The 18,779-nt window shown below is 40.1% G+C and overlaps 1 long non-coding RNA gene across 1 annotated transcript; it reads right to left on the bottom strand.

Moving 5' to 3' along the window:
- Positions 1–427: 427 nt before the first annotated feature.
- LOC127085813 (uncharacterized) lies at positions 428–1,825 on the bottom strand. Its single transcript, XR_007789275.1, has 2 exons — positions 896–1,825; positions 428–646 (listed from the first exon to the last, which is right to left on the bottom strand). It is a non-coding gene; the product is annotated as an uncharacterized LOC127085813 (long non-coding RNA).
- Between the last annotated feature and the right edge of the window lie 16,954 nt (positions 1,826–18,779).

Genomic DNA, 18,779 nt, shown 5'->3' with positions numbered 1-18,779 from the left:
TCATTTTCGAATTAATTCTAGAAGTTTTAAGTGAATTTTTAAGGATTGAATTTTAATTCGAAGCTTGGTCCTTGAGATTCAAATTGACTTTTGAGAATTAGTTTGATTTCATAACCATTTCATCATTTTCTTTAGCCGATTAAATTTTAGAAAATATTGTTTTTAAAAACAAATTAATCGTGACATTTCTTTTATTATTAGAATTTCTTGATTTTTATTAATGGGCCGAATCTGTTTTTTAAGCCCACATATAAACCAAATTAACCAAGCTCAAATATTCAAATCCAATTTCATTTTAATATCCATTTGACCATTTTTTTAACAACTATCCATTTAATGTCCATAATTCAATATCCAAATCCTATATCCATATCCAATTAAATCCAATTCCTATATCCATATCCAATTAAATCCAATTCAAAACAAATATCCAAATCCATTTTAAATCCATTTTTAAGCCACTTGTTCAATTAACCAAATCCATTACATTAGTAACCATCATCTAAATATCATCCAAATATCCACTGTACATTTATTAGTATGCATTAAGAAAAATAAAAGTTGCAGCCAAAAGCTGTTGTAGCTCATTCACAAGCCAGCAACCCAAAACGGCTGAAAGTCAAGCAACCGCCAAAATCAGCGCAAGCTGTACACAAAACAATTCTGCATAAATCCAAAACAAAATCCTGCACAATTTAACCAACCTCGCAACACCAATAACAACAAAATTAACTTCTAACCAACTCAAAATACAAACCAATTTAAAACCAAATTCCTCTTGGCCTCGTTTGAATTTCACCAACTGAATTTGAATCACTATAACTAATCCTAACAGAATTTCATCTTGAATTCCTAACATAATTTTCTAACATAATTTTGCTAACAGAATACAAACCTTATAAATACCCTGCAAGTCTCAAGTTCGGGGGCTCCATTTTTTTTCCAGATTTTCATTTCCATTTCCTCACAATATGATCTGGTATCCTAACTATTTGGAGTTTTCACCCTCCATCACCTTCAACCGTTTCATTCACAAAACTCCTTCACCATCTCTTCTTCACGCCGCCGAACCACCACGCTTCAACCTTCACTGCTTCAACCGCTTCAACCTCCACGACGAACCACAAACAGACGACAACGCACAACAGAAACTCACCCGAATTCGGTTGCAAAACTCCCAATCTTCCACTCCATCGCAACTCTACCGATCGCACCATAACTCAACCGCTTCAACCGCCGTGATTCCCTCCAACCACGACCATACGCGACCGTTAACATAGTCGACAAACTCACCACAATCATCTACATAATAACAACGTGATCCATAAAAGATTGAAGCGGATCCAAACCGCAAACAGAGGTCGATGCACCACGGCGACGAATTTGAGTCCGAGCTCCGGCGAACGACAATAGACGAAGAAGAAATAGGAGTAGGGAGGGAGATTCGACCTCGAGCTCCATCGAAGATAGCGGAGTCACACATCGGAAGAGATTCACTGTTCGTCGTCTTCATCGTCGATCCATCATTCTTCATCATTCTTCGAAGCGATTCTCCACTTTTCGTTGTCTTCATTGCACGACCACCGGGTGACGATTTTTTCGACGACGATTGAACGAGAGAAGTTGTGGAGAAGACGTGAAGGAGACTCCAGAATAATCACGCGTCCGAAGCTCTTCCGCGTGCATCATCGGCGGTGAGTCCTAAATTTTTCTCTCTTGTTAATGTCGCTCGTTTCAGAATCACGCTCCCTGTGTTGTGATAGTGGATTCGTTTTGGGCCTAAGGCCCAAACAAATTATCTTCTACATTCTCCAATTAACCATTTGCACCCCCACGGCTTGGGCTTTCCACAATTAGGCCCATGCTGTTTTTGATGGATCCGTTCCCCTTGGTTTTGGATAATTAACATAGTTAGTTAGTAGGATTAAACCTAGTTTAATTTCCGAATTAAGGTTAATTATGATTAGTTCTTAATTAGGTTTTAGTCATTAGAATTTTAGTATATAGATTAGAAGTATTAATTAGAGATCGATTTTAGAAATACAATAACTTTAGAAATTAATTAGGAAAATTAGGATTAGAGTTTATTTAGGACAATTAGAAATTAATTTTAGAATATGTTAATTAGGGTTAGAAATATTATTAGAAATTAATTTTAGGATATATTAGGAATTTTAGGAATATTAAATTTAACTTAGAATTTAGTTGTTCTAATTAGGATTTTCATAAAATAGAAATTTAATCCAATAGTAACCATAATTGTGAATTGACGATTATACCCTTAGGGATAGAAATAGGCTAATCTTGTATGCTCCCCTAGTTGTAGGAATTATAGAATATTCTAATTGGTCGATTAACATAGATTGTCGCATATTTGTTGCTAGTTATTATTTCTTGTGTGGTTAATTTTGATTCTAATGCATGTTTAGATAGAGCTTAAATTTTAGAATTAACTTTCACTCGAATGATTTTTAGTTTCGCACTCCCTTGTACTTTACCTGTACCCCCTCCCCTTTCCGATGTACGCATTTACTTTCTTTCTTTTATTACTTGTTAGCTACTCCTTAGGCATTAGGAACATTCACCATTTCGCAACCAATAATCAAACCCTTGATTCAACGTCAAGCGGTCTTTTTCAAATCAAATTCAATAAACAAACCCTTGATCCAACGTCAAGCGTTTTTTTTTCCAAATCAAACTCAAAAATCATAATAAATGGCGATTAGGATCGTGCGTCATAATCCTTAAGCGATAAAGAAGGGATGAGACTGGAGCTTTCCTACACTCATTCTGAATGCTTCGAACACAAGACGTTTGGCTTGACCGTTTGAGGTATTCACCTTTATCCATAGTCTTTAGTGCAATCCGAAATCAATAACTCATTTCTCAAAACATAAAAACAACTCAACACATTCAAACCTTTTGTTTGAGCCTTAGGGCGACACCATCGAAAATCCTTCTTCAAGGTAAATAAAATCAACAAAATAACCAAACAATTTCAAAACCACGAACTACGAAGGCTCTGATTTCTCACTTCAACAAATGGGCATACATAGGCACGAGGATCCATTCCTTGGCAAGCACACTAATTTAAAATCTACCTCCACTCCGCAAATCTTTGGCAAGCAAACATTCGATAAACAATACACACATAAGCGCAAACGTCCTAGATGGTTCTCATGGAGTACCATGGATGTGAGGGGTGCTAATACCTTCCCCTTGCATAACCGACTTCCGAACCTCTTTGTGGTTGCGATGACCATATTTTGGGGTTTTCTCAATATTTTCCCATTCCTTTGGAATAAATAAAAACCGATGGCGACTTTGTACTTTTCGCGTAGCGACAGCTGGCGACTCTGCTGGGGACACCTCCCTAAGCAAGTCAAGCCTAATCTAGGTTGCTTCCTCGCGTGTATGTATGCTTATCCTTTTGATATTGCTTGTTTTATTTATCGCCTTTTACTTTAAACTTTGTAATATATTATATGGTTCCATGGTTCTATAGTAGTGATTGATACTACTTTGATTGCAAGTAACCTTGTGGGAAAGACTCTCCACCCGAGTCTAGAGTGCAAACTTGAGCTAGGAGAGGTTGAGTAGTATGGGCCACCGAGAAGCTTTTATCGCGTGGGTCGGTACGAAGATCTCACCCATAAGAGGCTCATTTGAGGGAGTTGACGACCGGTAAGCTTTTGCCGTAAGCGTCAAACAGCCAAATGAATCGATGACTTTGGGGTCCCTATCTAAAACCCTAGATCATACCTAGTAAGATCCATAATATAGAAAGCAACCAGTGTTATCCTTCATTCGTACCTCGAACTTTTGAATCTGTGCGCCTGAATGTTGTCCATTCATTCATTCATTTATCCATTCATACATCAAAGTGAAAAATTCGCATGCATCCATACATCATTTTGCATATCATTTTCAAACCATAACAAAAACAAGCTCATCCATCCTTTGTCCATAACCCGCAGTTGATTTCCCGACACTCATATTGGACTTGAAAGATCATGGAGCAAAATCAGTTTGCGTCAAAGGCGGATGTTGATGTGATAAATGTAACACCCTTCTAAAATACCCCGAATTATTTAAATAAAAATAATAAACATATAACAATCAGAGTAGTTATGCCCTTCAAGGGTGTCACACACAAAATTCCACCATTCACAATATAACAGTCATGCTCTTTTATTAATTCAAAACATTAAACATTTGCATAAAACGCAACGGATAGAGATCTCCTCAATCATGTAAAACATGTAACATTCACATGTAAATTATTCAACAAGGCAATTATCCCATCCCGATGTTACATCTATCAGAGCACGACCCACTAAGGAGACTACACTAGACTCCAAGCATTCGCTTCTATTCAACTCATTTCTCGTTACCTGAAAAATAGTTGTAAGGGTGAGTTCCTCAATCAATATAATAAGCATTATAGAATATAATGTCATGTTAAGTAATTTAACACATTAATCACCCTAATCACAACAGTACAATCAGTAACAGCACATCAGCTCAACATCGTACTCAACACCAACATAAAGCACAAGTATAATCTCAAATCATACTTCACGACAACACAAACACACGTATAATATTGGAATACATCCATTCATATTATACGCCATACATACATGATGCAATGAGACTCCACACATGCGGTACCGACTATTCTTGAACATATAGTTCAAGCTCACCGATCAATCCAGATACGGCTACTAAGCTCACTAGTCCCACTCATTTGAGACCTAGTGACTCACTCACTAATTCCTCACCACGGGAATTAGCTACAGCCCCGAAGGCTAGACTATGCACACTACTCACTAATTCCTCACTATGGGAATTAGCTACAGCCCCGAAGGCTAGACTATGCACACTACTCACTTAGCATGCAAACATCAACAACAAATCCACAATGATTTACTCACTAATTCCTCACTATGGGAATTAGCTACAGCCCCAAAGGCTATGCTATGCACGCTAATCATCTAGCAATGCAGCATCAACAACAATTCACAATGGACATATGCTCACACTCTAAGCCATACAACAGTCCATTCACAAATACATGCATAATACATACATTCACATCATTATGCATACCATCATACATCATTAACACATGTATCAACACATCATTATCATGTCAAATAATTAAACACAGTATTAGCACACTCTACTAATACCTATACTGCTCAAAACAGCGGGAATAATCCCTATTACATCATACGCCAACATAGGCCAACTCTCAATTATGCACACAACATTAAAAAGTCAATTTTTCCACTCTGCAACAGTGTTAACCGGTTAACGCCCTGGGTTAACCGGTTAACGCAGCATAAAACACGCTTTCTGGCAATTCACATCAGTGTTAACCGGTTAACGCCCTGGGTTAACCGGTTAACGCAGCACAAACAGCAATATCCCAGCAATCACAACAGTGTTAACCGGTTAACGCAAGCAAAACAGCACATTTTCCTAATTCGCAACAGTGTTAACCGGTTAACACCCTGGGTTAACCGGTTAACGCAAGACAGAAAGCTGTTCATGCGCTAACACAAGGCAGAATGCAGAATTCTCCGCATTTTCCGCCGTTAGAGGACTTCCGGACCTCCGATTCCAATTCCGTAAAAAGCTATACGTCCAGGAAAACACGACTCACACAATTACGGGTTCAATTGCAGTTTTTAACACAGTTTATCCAGCATCATTTTCAGCATTCACAATCCCAATTAGGGTCAAATCAACGGCTTATCACTACCCATTACATATTATCCCATAATACCCATTAATCGACGATAAACCCCCCTTACCTGATTAATCCGGAAAATCTTTGAGCTCCAAGCTTTTCTCTCTTCAACCTTCAGCCCTTGCTCTGTCTCTTTGCCCTTTTTCCTCTTTCACGATCGTTTCTCTGCTTTCACGTAAAACTTTATTTTTACCAAATGGGATTCTTTCTCTGATTTCCAACATATATATATTTTCCGAATAATAATAATCCAAAAATAATAATAATAAAGTTTCCAATTATTTAATTAAATTAATAAATAAATTATTAACTCGATTTAAATAATTATTTTATTATTATCGGGGTGTTACAACTCTCCCCCACTAAAAGAGTTTTCGTCCTCGAAAACATACCTCAAGTGAACAACTCTGGGTAAGACTCCTTCATCTTACTCTCCAGTTCCCAAGTCACATTGCCACCTGCTGGTCCTCCCCAAACTACCTTCACCAAGGCAATCTCTTTACCCCGCAACTGCTTCAACTCCCGATCCTCGATCCTCATAGGTGATGTTTCAACAGTCAGGTTATCTCTCACCTGTACATCATCTACTTGTACTACATGCGACAGATCATGAATGTACCTCCTCAACTGAGACACATGAAAAACCTCATGCAAATTCGCAAGCGACGGCGGTAAAGCGATACGATAGGCTACCTCCCCTATCCTCTCCAAAATCTGATAAGGACCAATAAATCGAGGTGTCAACTTCTTCGACTTCAAAGCTCGACCATCACCAGTTATCGGAGTAACACGAAGAAACACATGATCTCCCTCTTGGAACTCAAGTGACTTCCTCCTCTTGTCATGATAACTCTTCTGACGACTCTGAGCAATTCTCATCTTCTCCTGAATCATCTTAATCTTTTCTGTAGTCTGTTGAACAATCTCCGGTCCAACCACCGCACTCTCACCGGACTCATACCAACATAAAGGTGTCCGACATCTCCTACCATACAAAGCTTCAAACGGTGCCATACCAATGCTCGAATGAAAACTATTGTTGTAGGTAAACTCAATCAAAGGTAAATAACAATCCCAAACACCTCCTTTTTCCAAAACACAAGCTCTCAAAAGATCCTCTAATGACTGAATCGTCCTCTCAGTCTGACCATCAGTCTGCGGATGATATGCAGAACTCAATCTCAGCTTAGTTCCCAAAGCCCTCTGCAAACCTTCCCAGAACTTCGATGTAAATCTAGGATCTCTGTCCGAAACAATACTAGACGGAATACCATGCAAACTTACAATCTTCTCAATATACAACTCGGCTAATCTCTCTAACGGATAATCCATTCTGATCGGAATGAAATGAGCCGATTTTGTCAACCTGTCAACAATCACCCAAATGGCTTCAAAATTCTTATTTGTCCTCGGCAAACCAGACACAAAATCCATACTGATACTATCCCACTTCCACTCTGGAATAGCCAACGGTTGCATTAGCCCAGACGGCTTCTGATGCTCAATTTTTGACTTCTGACAAGTCAAACAGGAATAAACAAAACTTGCAATTTCTCTTTTCATTCCCGGCCACCAAAATAACTTCTTCAAATCATGATACATCTTCGTAGCTCCAGGATGAATACTCAAGCCACTACGATGTCCTTCCTCCAGAATACTCTTCTTAAGTTCGGTAACATCCGGAATACACACCCGATTACCAAATTTCAAAATACCATTCTCATCAACTCTGAATTCACCACCTTGACCTTGAGTCACTAAAGTCAACTTATCAACCAAAAGCATATCGGATTTCTGACCCTCTCTGATCTCATCCAAAATATTACTCGTTAATTTCAACATTCCCAATTTAACACTATTGTGAGTACTCTCACACACCAAACTCAAGTCTCTAAACTGCTCAATTAAATCCAATTCCTTAACCATTAACATAGACATATGCAATGATTTCCGACTCAGCGCATTAGCCACTACATTTGCTCTACCCGGATGGTAATTCAAACCAAAGTCATAATCCTTCAGAAACTCTAACCATCTCCTTTGTCTCATATTCAGCTCTTTCTGATCAAACAAATACTTTAAACTTTTATGGTCACTGAAAACCTCAAATCTTGATCCATACAAGTAATGCCTCCATAACTTCAGAACAAATACCACAGCTGCCAACTCTAAATCATGCGTCGGATAGTTCCTCTCATGAACCCTCAGTTGTCTCGAAGCATAAGCTATAACCTGTTTATTCTGCATCAACACACCACCCAAACCCAACAATGAAGCATCGCAATAAACTTCAAACGATTCCGACGAACTCGGTAATATCAGAATAGGAGCAGTAGTCAACCTCCTCTTTAACTCTTGGAAACCCTCTTCACATTTTGAGTCCCAAACAAACGCTTGCCCCTTTCTAGTCAACATCGTCAACGGTAACGCCAACTTAGAAAATCCCTCAATGAACTTCCTATAATAACCTGCAAGTCCAAGAAAACTCCTTATCTCGGAAACTGACTTCGGAGCTTCCCACTTAGATACCGCTTCTATCTTAGAAGGATCAACAGCAACACCACCTCTTGAAATCACATGACCAAGAAAACTAACCTCTCCTAACCAAAATTCACATTTAGAGAGTTTAGCAAATAACTTCTTTTCTCGTAGAACTTCTAAAACCACTCTCAAATGCTCAGCATGCTCTTCTTCAGATTTCGAATACACCAAAATGTCATCAATAAACACCACAACAAACTTATCTAGGTACGGATGGAAAATCCTATTCATATACTCCATAAATACTCCAGGCGCATTAGTCACACCAAAAGGCATTACAGAATACTCATAATGTCCATACCTTGTTCTGAAAGCAGTCTTCTGAATATCCTCAGTTTTCACACGTATCTGATGATACCCAGATCTCAAATCTATCTTGCTGAACACACTCGCACCAACCAACTGATCCATCAAATCATCAATCCTCGGCAAAGGATACCGATTCTTGATCGTCACTTTATTCAGTTGTCTGTAGTCCACGCACAACCTCATAGTACCTTCTTTCTTCTTAACCAACAACACTGGTGCACCCCACGGTGACACACTCGGACGAATAAATTTCTTATCCAACAGATCTTCCAACTGACTCTTCAATTCAGCTAACTCAACAGCAGACATACGGTACGGAGCCATCGATATCGGTCTAGTACCAGGTACCAAATCAATCGAGAACTCAACTTCACGCTCTGGCGGCAATTCATTCACTTCTTCCGGAAACACATCAGGAAAATCACACACCACCGCTAGATCGCAAATCACCAGTTTATCTTTAGCTTCCAAGGTCGCTAACAGCATAAACAACTCCGCCCCATCTGCTACTTCCTCATTCACCTGCCTGGCTGATAGGAACAAACTCTTTCCTTCCTCAATCTCAGGAAATATCACAGTCTTATCAAAACAGTTGATAGAAACTCGGTTAAACACCAACCAGTTCATACCCAAGATAACATCAATCTGCACTAGTGGAAGACACACAAGGTCTATCCCAAAGTCTCTACCAAAAATACTCAAAGGACAATTCAAACAAACTGAAGTAGTAGTCACTGAACCCTTCGCAGGAGTATCAATCACCATACTTCCAAGCATCTCAGATATCTCTAACTTAAGTTTCACAGCACAATCCAAGGATATAAAGGAATGAGTAGCACCGGTGTCAATAATAGCTACAAGAGGAAAGCCCTTAATATAACACGTACCTCGGATCAAACGATCATCTGCAGAAGTCTCAAAACCCGATAAAGCAAAGACCTTGCCTCCTGACTGATTCTCTTTCTTCGGCTTAGGACACTGTGGACTGATATGACCCAACTCTCCACAGTTGAAACAAGTCACGGTCTTCAACCGACACTCTGCAGCCAAATGACCACCTTTTCCACACTTGAAACACTTCATCTCAGCACTGGTACACTCATGGACACGATGTCCAGCCCGACCACATCTATAACACTTAGCAGGGGCACTAGAGTCTCCCCCACTAGGCCTCTTCATCCCACTCTGCTTCTGGAAACCTTTGCCAGCTGCATACGGTTTCCCACGATCATTCTGATTCTTGCCTTTCCTATCAACCCTTTGCTGATAGCTCTCTGCTCTGGCTTTGGAATCCTGTTCAAAAATCCTGCAACAGTCAACCAAGTCAGAAAACACTCTGATCCGTTGGTATCCAATAGCCTGTTTGATCTCAGGACGCAACCCGTTCTCAAACTTCACACATTTCGAAAATTCTCCAGCAGCCTCATTATAGGGAGTATAATACTTTGACAGCTCTGTGAACTTAGCAGCATACTCAGTAACAGACCTGTTACCCTGCTTCAATTCTAAGAACTCTATCTCCTTTTTCCCTCTAACATCCTCTGGAAAATACTTCCTCAGGAATCTCTCTCTGAACACAGCCCAAGTGATCTCAGCATTCCCAGCAGATTCCAACTCAGTGCGGGTAGCAACCCACCAATCATCAGCTTCCTCTGACAGCATATGCGTACCGAACCTGACCTTCTGGTTATCGGCACACTCAGTCACTCGGAAGATTCTCTCAATCTCCTTCAACCACTTCTGAGCGCCATCTGGATCGTATGCTCCCTTGAACATTGGAGGATTGTTCTTCTGGAACTCACTCAGTTGACGAGCAGCTCCCATTCCCACAACATTCGGATTTCCTCCAAGTACTCCAGCTAGCATACCCAGAGCCTCAGCAATCGCAGCATCGTCTCTACCTCTTCCAGCCATCTCTAATCTGAAAACCCAAACAACTAAAACAATAAGTACTGATAGGGTTACACAACACCTATCCCGTACAGGGGAAACAGAATAATTACGACTCGACTCGACCGACTATGCTCTGATACCACTAATGTAACACCCTTCTAAAATACCCCGAATTATTTAAATAAAAATAATAAACATATAACAATCAGAGTAGTTATGCCCTTCAAGGGTGTCACACACAAAATTCCACCATTCACAATATAACAGTCATGCTCTTTTATTAATTCAAAACATTAAACATTTGCATAAAACGCAACGGATAGAGATCTCCTCAATCATGTAAAACATGTAACATTCACATGTAAATTATTCAACAAGGCAATTATCCCATCCCGATGTTACATCTATCAGAGCACGACCCACTAAGGAGACTACACTAGACTCCAAGCATTCGCTTCTATTCAACTCATTTCTCGTTACCTGAAAAATAGTTGTAAGGGTGAGTTCCTCAATCAATATAATAAGCATTATAGAATATAATGTCATGTTAAGTAATTTAACACATTAATCACCCTAATCACAACAGTACAATCAGTAACAGCACATCAGCTCAACATCGTACTCAACACCAACATAAAGCACAAGTATAATCTCAAATCATACTTCACGACAACACAAACACACGTATAATATTGGAATACATCCATTCATATTATACGCCATACATACATGATGCAATGAGACTCCACACATGCGGTACCGACTATTCTTGAACATATAGTTCAAGCTCACCGATCAATCCAGATACGGCTACTAAGCTCACTAGTCCCACTCATTTGAGACCTAGTGACTCACTCACTAATTCCTCACCACGGGAATTAGCTACAGCCCCGAAGGCTAGACTATGCACACTACTCACTAATTCCTCACTATGGGAATTAGCTACAGCCCCGAAGGCTAGACTATGCACACTACTCACTTAGCATGCAAACATCAACAACAAATCCACAATGATTTACTCACTAATTCCTCACTATGGGAATTAGCTACAGCCCCAAAGGCTATGCTATGCACGCTATTCATCTAGCAATGCAGCATCAACAACAATTCACAATGGACATATGCTCACACTCTAAGCCATACAACAGTCCATTCACAAATACATGCATAATACATACATTCACATCATTATGCATACCATCATACATCATTAACACATGTATCAACACATCATTATCATGTCAAATAATTAAACACAGTATTAGCACACTCTACTAATACCTATACTGCTCAAAACAGCGGGAATAATCCCTATTACATCATACGCCAACATAGGCCAACTCTCAATTATGCACACAACATTAAAAAGTCAATTTTTCCACTCTGCAACAGTGTTAACCGGTTAACGCCCTGGGTTAACCGGTTAACGCAGCATAAAACACGCTTTCTGGCAATTCACATCAGTGTTAACCGGTTAACGCCTTGGGTTAACCGGTTAACGCAGCACAAACAGCAATATCCCAGCAATCACAACAGTGTTAACCGGTTAACGCCCTGGGTTAACCGGTTAACGCAAGCAAAACAGCACATTTTCCTAATTCGCAACAGTGTTAACCGGTTAACACCCTGGGTTAACCGGTTAACGCAAGACAGAAAGCTGTTCCTGCGCTAACACAAGGCAGAATGCAGAATTCTCCGCATTTTCCGCCGTTAGAGGACTTCCGGACCTCCGATTCCAATTCCGTAAAAAGCTATACGTCCAGGAAAACACGACTCACACAATTACGGGTTCAATTGCAGTTTTTAACACAGTTTATCCAGCATCATTTTCAGCATTCACAATCCCAATTAGGGTCAAATCAACGGCTTATCACTACCCATTACATATTATCCCATAATACCCATTAATCGACGATAAACCCCCCTTACCTGATTAATCCGGCAAATCTTTGAGCTCCAAGCTTTTCTCTCTTCAACCTTCAGCCCTTGCTCTGTCTCTTTGCCCTTTTTCCTCTTTCACGATCGTTTCTCTGCTTTCACGTAAAACTTTATTTTTACCAAATGGGATTCTTTCTCTGATTTCCAACATATATATATTTTCCGAATAATAATAATCCAAAAATAATAATAATAAAGTTTCCAATTATTTAATTAAATTAATAAATAAATTATTAACTCGATTTAAATAATTATTTTATTATTATCGGGGTGTTACAATAAAGAATCAGTTGGACCGACTTATGGAAGCTATGACAGCCTTGGCAAGGAGAGATGAAAATGTTCAACGGACGGTAAGAACTGAGAATGGCGTTCCACCTCAAGTAAACAATCTTACTCAAACTCAGCCGGTGTAGATCCCTATCGAAGACCAGGTTATACAAGAGCGTCCAATTGTCCGAGACGAACACTCCTCTTGTGATGCTATTGAGTATCATAGTTTTGCATTCTCTGCGCAAAATTCCCAAGGGGCAGTCCCAGTGATGAAAACCAAGGATCCACGAGATGTGAAGGTTTCTGAAAGATTTTAGGTGTTAGAAGAGAAGCTTAAAGCCATAGAAGGGCATTATGCTTTCGGTTTGAATGCTTCAGACATGTGTTTAGTGCCTGGCCTGATAATGCCTCCAAAGTTCAAGACACCTAATTTTGAAAAGTACAAAGGGGATAGTTGTCCAAAGCAACATTTGGTGATGTTTTGCAGAAAAATGACTTCCTATGCTCACAATGATAAGCTGATGATTCACTGTTTTCAGGACAGTCTCAGTGGAACATCACTGAGTTGGTACATGCAGCTAGAAAAGTGCCACATCCAATCATGGTTAGACATGGCTAACGTCTTTTTGAAGCAGTACGATTACAATTTGGACATGGCTCCCAGCCGTATGCAGTTGCAAGGTTTATCTCAGGAAAGCAATGAATCCTTTAGAGGATATGCCGAAAGATGGAGAGAGTTAGCTACTCAAGTTCAACCACCACTTCTGGAGAAAGAATTGGTTGACTTATTCATGGATACCTTGCAAGGTCCGTACTATGAAAAGATGATAGGTAGTACTGCACTTGATTTTTCTCACTTGGTGTCGGCAGGAATACACATCGAGAGCATGCTCAAAAGCGGAAAGATCCAAGACATCTCGAACATCCAGGCTAGTGAGAATGAATCCCTTGTCAGTTCCCAAGAGCAAGAGGAGATGGAAATTAACGCAATCTGGGAAGCTCCACAAGCTCCATATCATGCGCCATTCCTTCCACAAGGTCAATACCCTCCTGAAAATAGAGGATCTCCGTGGAATCAACGACAAGCTCCGCATTAGCATCGTCAACACACTCGACAAAGGCCAAGGAAGCCAGTAAGGCATTTTGATCCACTTCCAATGTCGTACAGCCAAGTACTGTCGTATTTGATCAAAGATGGATTGATAGTACCGAAGGAACTGCGTCCAGTGATTCCACCATACCCTCCAGACTTTGGTGTCAACGCCCGATGTGACTTCCATGCTGGGGCACAGGGGCATTCAACTGAAGATTGTAAAGTGCTGAAAAGCCAGGTGCAAAAGTTGCTTGACTCCAAGATGTTCTCATTTGCGCCTCGAGGTCTTCAAATCAACAACAATCCTTCGCCTAGTCATAAAGGTCCATCAGTGCATGTTATTCCTCCTATTGGTCTCGACGAGCAACTATGAGGAAGACCAGCCCGACAACAAAGCGAAAGAGGAAAGTCTGGTTCCCCAACACTGGCAATCCTCGGATCACATCATTACTTTGCATTTGTAGTTTCTTTGTTGTTAAGTGTTACTTGCTTTTAAAGGTTGTTGTTCATAAATGGTGGTATTAATAAAATGAGCATGCATGTTTTAAACGAATCCATTCGTATTCGCTCATATTTTCTCATTTATTTACAAAAAATCGCAAAGAAAAAAAATCTTTCCATTCGCTTTATTAAACTGTTGTTTAGCAAGTATTGGAGGGAGGATGACGAAAACAAGATACCCATAGTTGTTGATTGTATGCTTTTAGATAAAACCTTGTTGATGATGTACAGGCATTGTTTCAAATCCTTAAACACCTAAGAGATAAGGAGTTAATCCCTAGTTAACCACTTTGAGCCTAGAAGCAAGTGTTTCTTTCGGATCTGAAAACCCTTACGCTTAACCTGGGGCAGGGTAGTGTTCAGTTGATTCGACTATGCATTCAGATTACAAGATGAAATATCCCGTCTAGGGATCAACCACACGATGTCCTTCGCACACATCCTGAGGTGTCGAAAGAACCATGAGATCCTGAATTTATGATGGTGGTTCTTCAGCGACCAATGACTTGGCAGTCACACCCCTTTAGCAAAAAAAATCAAAAAAAAAAGGAAAAAGCAAAAAACCCGCTAAGTCGGACCCCCAAAGGGGTGACTTAGGCAAAAATTAGGGTAATCCCGGTGGACCAAAATTTTCGAAAGAAAGGTCCAGAAAAAAATTAAGGAAAAACAAAAACGAAGAAATGAGAAGAGGTCGTTAAATCCTTAATAAAGACAAAACAAATAAGGTGACTGCCATTTCAAGCGAACCTTGAATCATCATCTTCATTCTTACATCGTCAAACTCTCTTGGAGGACGAACGCGTATGTTGAATTAGCTGAACGTGGGACTGGAGAACATCACGAAGAAGGGGTGGGTTAAAAACAAATTTGACCCTTATATCCTTTGTTTCAATAACCGTGAACCGGACCACGTTACAACCCTCAAAAGACCTAACTGAAGCAAGGCTTATTCTGAAAAGCATACTACAACAAGGTTGCGTAAACTGACTCCTATATATTTTTGCTAATCTTTTTATGTTGATATTATTCAATGCATATTTCACATTAGCCAAATCAACATTGCGTTTGGACTAATGGTCCACTCGCCACTTGTCACTACAATCATCTCAAATAAATGATTCTTTTTTCAAAACTTGCATGAATGTCGCATTAAAATTACCATTGTCAAATGAACAATTTTAACTGTAAGTCAGTGCTTGACACCAAGAAAATTCCAAGGATCAGTCATAGAGGAGCTTGAACATCCGCCGAGGCCGAGGCTATACCGAATCAAGACTGTTTCATAACCCTATGGATCAGGGGTATGACATCCAACGAATGTGTTGACCAAAGAGTTGGATAGTCTAAAGAAAATCTCCAAGAATCAGTTGATCAGGGAGACAAGTTCGTCAATACCTGATTAATCAGGGGAAATTCCCTCAAGCGCACAGGCAAGAGCAGACCACTGCAGATTCATACACTGGGGAAAATCATCTCAGACCATGTCATGATATGATCCATCCCAAGGTTTCCTTTCGAGGAAAATTCCTTTGAATACCCTACTAACTGGGGCAGAGCAAGAGCATGATCATTTTACATTGATCACGTCGCTACGCTCATGCAATCATTTGCAAAGGTGTCATGGCGTAACAGGCAAGAAGTGAAAGTTCTCTTGGGAATAAAGACACATCTTTGATTGAGGATCAAACTTGGGGCACCATGACCATCCGCGTCTATCCTCTGATTATAACATCTTCAAATATCGAGTGTCGGGAACTCAAATCCTTTCCCAAACCACAAGTCCAATCCCTATTGGCAACTACCAAAAAACCAAAGTCCACTTTGTTGGCATCATCACCAATTCAAATCCAAACCATATTGGTACCCAAAGGATCTCATCTTCAAAAAAGGGGGACCAATAAAAAAAAACTAATCACCAACTTGCATTCCCAAATGCATTGCATGCAACATACATGCATAACTTTCCTGCCGAGGTAGGAAGTTCCATATCAAAAAGCTCTCTCGCCGAGACGAAAATATTGCATCAGATTAACATGCATACAAAGTCAAGCATCTCCCATCAACCCTTTGATCATGACCGTTTTCCATCAACTCTTTGATGACGACAATCCTTTCTATCAACTCTTTGATGATGACAATCCTTCCATCAACTCTTTGATAATGACAATCCTTCTCCATCAACTCTTTGATGACGACAATCCATTCTCATCAACTATTTGATGACAACAATCCTTCCATCAACTCTTTGATGATGACAATCCTTCCATCAACTCTTTGATGATGACAATCCTTCTCCATCAACTCTTTGATGACGACAATCCATTCTCATCAACTCTTTGATGACAACAATCCTCCCATCAACTCTTTGATGATGATAATCCTTCTCCATCAACTCTTTGATGATGACAATCCTTCTCCATCAACTCTTTGATGACGACAATCCATTCTCATCAACTCTTTGATGACAACAATCCTCCCATCAACTCTTTGATGATGACAATCCTTCTCCATCAACTCTTTGATGACGACAATCCATTCTCATCAACTCTTTGATGACGACAATCCATTCCCATTAACTCTTTGATGACGAAAATCCTTCCATCAACCCTTTGATGACGACAATCCTTCCATCAACCCTTTCATGACGACAATCGTTTCTCATCAACTCTTTGATGATGCTAATACATTTCTCATCAACTCCTTAATGACAACCATCCTTTCCCATCAACTCCTTGATGACGACCATCCTTTCCCATCAACTCTTTGATGACGACAATCCTTTCATCAACCCTTTGATAACGCCGTCAACCCTTTGACGATGATAATTGTTATCCCATCAACTCTTTGATGACAACCTTCCTTTTCAGTCAACTCTTTGACGAGGACAATTGTTATTTCATAAACCTCTAAAGTCAGATCCCCATAAAAATCCTTATCGAAAGCCAAACCACACATGGTGTACCCAAATGCACCCAGACCATTGCATAAACTGCATCCTCATTTTGCATTAACAATCATGCATTACATCGTATCAGAAAAGGTGTGGCATATTCCATTGAGGTGGAGCATTACGCCATGCAAGATAAACCTGCATAACCGCATAAAAGTCTTTCTCAAAAGCATAAAAAAGGAAAAGAAAAATCATCAGTTGATACGTTCTTCCTCCCCAATGAGAACATCATTAAGAATCCGTGGATTGGTATTCCTCGCAGGTGTTCCCGAAATATCTCTCCTTTGTATTGCCTTTTGCAAGTACCCTTTTGAGTCTTTCATCAGTCACTTACCTTTCGTAAGTCCTTTCGGCCTCGTGCCAATCCTCCTTTCCTTTTGCTTGGAGAAGATGATTGAGATAACTTACCTTTCGTGAGTTTATTTCGTTGCTTTGTGCATGAAATCACGTTTCCCCCTCGATGCCTTTCGCACGAGTAGGGTACCTTTGTCAGATCTTTGCTTCCCGTTTGCTTAAACGCTTGATGTAGGTTTCGTGAGTCCCGGGGTTTGGGTATCCATTGTTTGAGAACTTCATCCCCGTCGTTGTGCCTGAGGGACAACATGAGGTTTTCATACCTATTTGCAAAGTTCCCCACCTGTCAGAGTGTGCCAAAGCCTAGATTCATCTGGCAGATCCCCTTAAGTCTAGGTTTTACCTAGCATGTCTTGTCCCACTCTTTGTTTTGCCTCGTGACCTTTCTTCCTTTACTTACCTTTCGTAAGTATTCCCTACCGTTTGCATGGGAGGTATTCCGCTTCTAGATTACCTTTCGTGGGTCCCCTTTGTGCCTTTCGCATAAAGTTTGTTACCCCCAACTGCTTACCTTTTGTAAGTCTCCTCAGCCTTTTGCTCGAGCCTTTCTATTCTTGAACATGCTTACCTTTTGTAAGTGACCATTGCCTTTCATCTGGAAATCTTCTCCTGCAAAGAAGTCGTTACTATATTTTGTATGAGAAAGACCTTCCATTTTTCTTCTTAACCCTCTCTTAAGAAGTTTCTCACTACCTTTCGTATGAGAAATCCCTCCCAGTTTTCTTCTTAACCCTCCGTTAAGAAATTTCTCATTACCTTTCGTATGAGAAATCATTTCACCTTTCTTCTTAACCTTTTGTTTGGAAGACCTTTTCTCTTGTGCAAAGGAGTCGTTGCTACTTATTGTGCGTGAAAATCATTTCCCCAACAAGGTCGTACCATTCCCATTTTCTTCTTAACCTTTTTTTAAGGAGTTCTCATCACCTTTTGTGAGAGAAATCTGTTTATCCTTGTTTTCTTAACTAAATTTGAAGATTCCGCTTCTCTTGCTAAGGAGTCGTTGCTGCCGGTTGCAAGAGAAGGTCGCTTCTCAGTTGAGTTACTTACCTTTAGCAAGATGCCTTTTGCAAGGGATCTCATTCCAATTCTTTCTACTCGGGTACTTGCCTTTCGCAGACACCTCATTTACCTTCGCGGAATCCTGCGGGAACTCGATTACCAATCTCAAG

Source organism: Lathyrus oleraceus, chromosome 5 (assembly GCF_024323335.1).
Source record: "Lathyrus oleraceus cultivar Zhongwan6 chromosome 5, CAAS_Psat_ZW6_1.0, whole genome shotgun sequence".
Lineage (NCBI taxonomy): Eukaryota > Viridiplantae > Streptophyta > Magnoliopsida > Fabales > Fabaceae > Lathyrus > Lathyrus oleraceus.
This window is presented reverse-complemented; position numbering and strand designations above follow the sequence as displayed.